This window comes from Oncorhynchus mykiss, chromosome 7 (genome assembly GCF_057628025.1).
Source record: "Oncorhynchus mykiss isolate SJ-2025 chromosome 7, ASM5762802v1, whole genome shotgun sequence".
NCBI lineage: Eukaryota > Metazoa > Chordata > Actinopteri > Salmoniformes > Salmonidae > Oncorhynchus > Oncorhynchus mykiss.
Genome location: NC_143028.1, coordinates 20,698,346 through 20,703,030, shown reverse-complemented (window position 1 = coordinate 20,703,030; position 4,685 = coordinate 20,698,346). Strand labels below are relative to the sequence as shown.

Here is a 4,685-nt window from a genome sequence, read left to right as displayed (position 1 = left end):
ATTTAATGGTTGAACGTGTTACCAAGGAGCTGTTACTGCTCACTGGCTCGTTGATTTAGTTTCCGTCACAGAGGGCTGCAGTATATGCTGTTTATTGTTCTCAAATCCCGCCTATTAAATGAGAAACCGAGCCGGACACCACAGCCTCAATTACATTAATTAACCAGATAAATTGGTATTCCAGGTCATCTTCCTAGCGACCGGGCTGCACATCTTGCCACATCATAATAATGGACTTCAATTGTGATCTGATCATCTGCCTCGGCGCAACTACGATAACGATCTGGAACCTACCCTATTCCAAAGATAGTAAATAAGACTGCAGAGAACTGGAGTCAGTTCACAACAGGTTCATTGTCATCTACATGGTTGCTTGCCTGTGGGGTTGGCGTAGCCTCGAATACAGCAATGTCGCCAGTGCAAGTGAGTGAGACCACTGCCACAGCAGCCAGCAGTATCCCCATGAGAGACACGCCTGAGGAAGGAAGTTCAATTATTTCACTCGGAATACCATACAGCGTTATCATAAACCCGAGTAATACAACATTTCTGTCCAAATGTTTACCTACAAGCTCTTGCTTATAGCAGGGTTTTTTTAGCAGTTTCTCAAAGCGTCAGTTAGTGGAAAAGATTTTGAAATAGGGAGGTATCTTAACTTGTCCAATAAGGACGCAGATTTTTACTCACCATTGCTAAATGTTTCCTTAAGGTGTGCCCTTAGTGAACAACTACAGCTAATGCAAAAGTCCTTCACCTGTTGTGCTCTGGTAGTTGACCTCTAGTTGAGACGCCTGCTCCTCAGGGAACTCATTCATCTGTAACCAGTCAGAGTCCTGGACTAAGATGGAACCCGAGAGCAGCCTCCGCCTCCCATCTATCTGTTGTGAAACAGTGATCCGTCAGTGTACAGAATCGGATGGGGAAGAGATGCAAGCTAGACACCACTTGACAGAAAAGCACCACCGGCATAGATCAAAATCATAAACTTCAAAGCTTACTCAGGTGAAATACATTGTCAGGTCAGCAGACTCCTCCCCATTCTCAGGCCACAGGTGGAGCCCCAGCAGCCACACACCAGGTCATCCCGACCTGCTGAAACCCACCTTAGAGGAAAGAAAACAGGACCCCAGTTCAGAAAATGCAAACCAATGAAAACCATGTATAGCTTTGGGTCCTAGCTCTACACAAATCCAATAAAGAAACATCCATGTTTGCAGAATTATAGTTTTGTGCAGTATAAACTCGATCCCCATAGACAAACCGGTTTGCCTCTGTAGTAAACGAGCAAGCCTCGTGTTCTGGGTCAATGGAAGCAGAGGCCGACCTTGCTCTCAGATGACATGCGATGTACATTTATAGGAAGGTAGGAGAGATATGACTTGTACAGGGTTGTGTCCATTAGAGTAAACAACAGAAAGTCAAAGTCAGTGTTTCTTATTGGAAAAGTCCAGGTATTCCCTGTTTGTTTCTTCCATTTAGTGCCTAATGAACATGACAGGTGAGTACAATACATACAGCCTAAAAAATAAAATGGCCTTCAGGTGAATGCGTCGTTACTCACAGAGCTCCTCTCATCTTGGTTGAACCTGAAGGTCTCAAGCTGAAACTGGAGTTTGTCATCCTGGGTTTGCTGCAGGAAGTGGGACTTGGGGCCTGTCTGTCTAGCATCAGTCAGACACCTAATGGGATGAAATAAAAACAACGTTTAATTTACATTCACAATATACAGAAGTATAGTAAGGGGAACGCACACGCACCGCTCACGCACCCATGGTTCTCAATGAAGGAATATCCACTATTTAGAGGCCATTTCAGGGGCCAGCGTAGCCACACAGCTGTCCACGGAGACACAGAGAGTTGTGTGGTGGGCTTGGATAATGGAGGCTTCAACCCTCATGACATACCCCAGAAAGTAGACACTGGAGGGCCTCTCAAATTGCCAGTCATCTGAAAGAGAAGAAAAGCTAAAGCAGCAATAGAGCCCTACAGTGAAGGTGTCATAATACCCATAAAACCTAGCGGTCAAACAGGGAAATGGTTCCAGTTGTTTTTCCACCATTCATTTTTTTTCCCCATAGGGGATTTTAGAAACTCTTAAAACAAGGTCTGTGTGATGTTTTGATGTCCAAGAGAGATTTGCATGGCTACGGTTACTTTTATCAATATGTTCTGCTCTCTTTACTCTCAGATTCTAAAATGCTAATTAGCATCCCTGTCGACATCATGCAAGACTCATGCAAATCCCTGCAAGGTCCTGTATGTCATCTCTAGCTGACGCCTTTGCTAGCAGGTATTGTGTGAATTTCAAACTTGCACAAAACAGTACAGAGAATTGTCAATTTAAGTAGACTTTGCCAATTTATCCATTACTACATTTAGCCATCATTAGATAGTTAATCCAGAGACTCTTACCTTTGCCTTGATTTGGCAGTCTCGTCCAGATCATCATGGAATTTGTAGTGCTTTATGATAGCAACATTAGCATTTCATGCTAATCATCAAACACAGCACTCACTATTTTATATATTTTTTTAAAGCCCAACCTGTTTTGAGCCACAGATTTTTAGCAATAAAAAATACAATTGTATTTTATGGGGCTTGCCTGTTTTGTAAGGGGGGGGGGGTAAATACAGGATAATACATTAATAAAAGTGACGGTCCTAGAGAGATTGACACAGTTATCAAAACATCATGGCAGAGTAAGCCTACCTAACAATGCCCTATGGGGAAAATGAGTGGAACCACTTCCCTGTTTGACTGCTAGGTTATGGGTATTATGACTCTATAGCCCAAAATGGCAGAGGTCAACTTTAAAGGTGTAGCCTCACCTTTATTTCCAGCCAAATATGCGGCCCCTGCGCTTGTTTTCAAAGTTTGAGGGCGGGCCTTGGGGATTAAGAATTTGCTGTGCTTCTTGGCCAAATGTGTTCACAGTATCTCAGGTTTCTACTGGAGTGATGAAAGTTACAGATTCCACCTTTAAACCCTATGTTCTATACCCACCTGTCAAGAGCCTGAGAGATAAGACCAGCTGCTGCTCTGAGACCTTGGTGGAGGCCAAGGGAACCCAGGTAGGCTCCAGAGAATTACTGGTCACATTGTGCTTCCTGATGGATACAAACGTTTTGCAGCCAGAGCCAGGGTTGTGTTCATTAGAGCATGACACGGAAAAAATGTGAAAAGTGAGAATGAAATAAAAGTCCTTAGCTTTGATAATGGCATTCAACTCCAAACTCATTTTTTCTTACAATGGGAGTGCCTTTCCCAAGGAAATCCTGCTTGACCTCCACCCGAACCACGTCCTCCCTGCACTGGACCGCTACACTGGTGGCAGACACTGGATTCTTCCGCTCAAACTTCTCCGGCTCTTTTGCTTCCTCCTTCACCATATGGTTTAGGACTCGGCCATGCACAGGCGGTTTCCCTGGTTGAAACGCCGGTTGCTTTCTGGCAGGCTGTTGAGGTTCATGTTTTACAGGCACCTGGGTTGGTTACTGAACAGGGTTTCTATGTTCAAACTGTACAGGAGATGGTGCAGGTCTCCCGTGCTCAGTTTGCACAGGGACTTGAACAGGTATCCTTTGTTCAAATGGCATAGCGGTCTGAATAGGTATTGGGTGGGTATCCTTGAGTCTGTGCTCACAGGCTCTTCGGCTTGCTGCTGTGGACCATCGCTGGCAAAGTTAGATGTTTCTTGACCACGTAATGACATTGGAAAACAACAACTCTGAACATAACTAAATGACCTGAATGAGACAAGCACAACAAACCCAACCAAATCTACTCGCAGCCCCATTCTGATTTTTTGGACATAGTGTCCATTGTGGATTCAATGACATTTCATTTTAAAGCAGAATCTGTGAGCTTGCTCCCCGACTCCTCCCGCTTGTCGTAAGTGCAACTGCTGCCCGGAGAGTTGCACAAGATTATGGGTGTGTCTCAATACTCTTTCGTGGTTTTCTATCCTTGTCTCCTGTCACTCATAGAGGGTAGGGCATGAAAGGACTCTACACTTCTGAGATGCACCCTCAGTATAACTGACTTTTGCTTATAAGCCGTGTTCGAATTCTCATACTAACCGTACTATTTGTGACGTGAATTGAGTATAAAGTATGCTTATTGGTTATAGTATGGATATAGTTAGCATGCCAAAAGTACCCGGATGTCGTACTAAGTACTTTTTGGGCCCAGAATGCAATTTTTCAGAAAATGGGCGTGGCTTCACAATGTTATCATATTTGATGAAAATGTCGGAAAATATGCAGCCAAAGTCCGACAACGCATTGAAGATTGGGGCAGCAGGTAGCCTAGTGGTTAGAGTGTTGAACTCGTAACTGGAAGGTTGTAATATCAAATCCCCAAACTGACAAGGTAAAAATATGTAATTCTGCCCTTGAACAAGGCACTTGACCCACTGTTCCTAGGCCGTCATTGAAAATAAGAATTTGTTCTTAACTGACTGCCTAGTTAAATGAAGGTAAAATTCTATAACTGAATGATATTTATAGTTTTGGTTATGACAAGAGGACAGATAATTAGGGCTTTCAAAAGATTCAAAATGTAATCAAGTTAATCACAGGATTTGCTGGGATTAAATTCTGAATTTGCTAAAATGAAGTTGTAATTTAGGATTTTTTTTTTTTAGAGCGAGTGCCCTTTTATAAGCCCTATGAGGAAAAGCCATC

General features: G+C 43.3%; 1 pseudogene; it reads right to left on the bottom strand.

Moving 5' to 3' along the window:
• Window positions 1-335: 335 nt before the first annotated feature.
• On the bottom strand, window positions 336-3,389 carry LOC110528820 (zona pellucida sperm-binding protein 3-like; annotated as a pseudogene).
• Between the last annotated feature and the right edge of the window lie 1,296 nt (window positions 3,390-4,685).